This window comes from Schistocerca gregaria, chromosome 6 (assembly GCF_023897955.1).
Source record: "Schistocerca gregaria isolate iqSchGreg1 chromosome 6, iqSchGreg1.2, whole genome shotgun sequence".
Lineage (NCBI taxonomy): Eukaryota > Metazoa > Arthropoda > Insecta > Orthoptera > Acrididae > Schistocerca > Schistocerca gregaria.
Window position 1 is genome coordinate 63707748 of NC_064925.1, and position 1681 is coordinate 63709428.

At 43.0% G+C, this 1681-nt stretch overlaps 1 pseudogene; it reads left to right on the forward strand.

Moving 5' to 3' along the window:
• The first annotated feature begins 799 nt into the window (after positions 1–799).
• Positions 800–917, forward strand: LOC126279226 (5S ribosomal RNA; annotated as a pseudogene).
• Positions 918–1681: the final 764 nt, after the last annotated feature.

A 1681-nucleotide genomic window follows, 5' to 3' on the forward strand; every position in this document is an offset into this window, starting at 1 on the left:
CGAAATTAAAAGAAAAATTCAAGGTACAGGCATGTTAATGATATACTTCACTGAAGACATTACCGTCCTCAGTGAAAGTAGCATGGAATGGAGAGTGTAATGAGTACAGATTATGGATTAGGGTAATCCGAATAAAGACGAAAGTAATGAGTGGTAGCAGAAATCAGTTTAGTGATTAACTTAAACTCAAATCTGGGGACCACGAACTAGATGAGGTGAAGAACTTGTGTTTCCTTGGAAACAAAATAACATGATGAACGTAGCAAGGAGGAAATAAAAAGCAGGTTAACACAGCCAAAGAGGCTATTACTGACTAGAAGATATCCATCTAATCGAACATCGGCCTTCATCCGAGATAAAAATTTCTTAAAATGTACATATCGAGCACAGCATTGTATGGTAGCGCATTATGGATTGTACAGAAAGGAAGAGAATCGAAGAGACTGAGATGTGGTGCTACAGATGAAAATTATATGGACCGATAGCTTAACAAATGATGAGGTTCTCAGCGGAAACGGCGAGGAAAGGAAAACACAGACAAGAGTGAAAAATAGAAGGGATAGGGTGATAACACATGTGTTAAGACGTCAGGGAATAACCGGTGAGATTGTAGATGAAGCTTTATACTGCATGGGGTAAAAACTTTAGTCAGAGATTGGAATACAGTCAGAAAATAAATGAGGTAATAGTGTGAAGTGTTACTTCGAGATGAAAAGATTGACGTAATCAAGGATTTCTTGGTGAGCAGTATCAAACCAGACAGAAGTAATATGAATAAGAAAAAAATTAATATCATAGTGGCAACGGCCTTGCCGCAGTGGATTCACCGGTTCCTGTCAGATCACTGAAGTTAAGCGCTGTCGGGCGTGGCCGGCACTTGGATGGGTGACCATCCGGGCCCCCATGTGCTATTGCCATTTTTCGGGGTGCACTCAGCCTCGTGATGCTAACTGCGGATCTGCTCGACCGAGTAGTAGCGGCTCCCGTCAACGAAAACCGTCGTAACGACCGGGAGAGCGGTGTGCTGACCACACGCCCCTTCTATCCGCATCCTTATTTGAGGATGGCACGGCGGTCGGATTGTCCCGATGGGCCAATTGTGACCTGATGACGGAGTGCTTTAACGTCATAGTTATGTGCTACATGTTCTATTTTATGTGGCACACCTTCATATTCCTACGACCTTTGAACTTACTGAGCCTGCCGGTTACATGACGACATATATTTTACCCTAACTTTTTACCACACTGCAAATTGGAATTTCACCGTTAAACATATCGTTGCTAGAAGTTAATGAAGAGCCAAGAGAGAGAAAAAGTTATTTGATTGACTAACGACTGAACTGTGAACCTTTGGATTTGTAGTCTGGAATTTTCGTAGTCACTGAACCGACACCACCAGTCAACAGCCTCAGTAACTACACCCATCAGCGTAGAGGGTGGGTAATAAATTTACGTGTCTGATATGTACCTGTGACTAACTACACACGAGGAGAACCTTTCGCTAGTATTCGTATGGAGCTTCTGTCCCGTTTCATGTACACTTAATACGGCTACTATACTTAGTACTGTACAGATACTGTCAGATGACTGGGTTGCCTACACACCAACAACGAAGACAGACGCAGCATGCATGTCAGTATGTAAGCCCAAGCACACACGCACACACACACACACACACA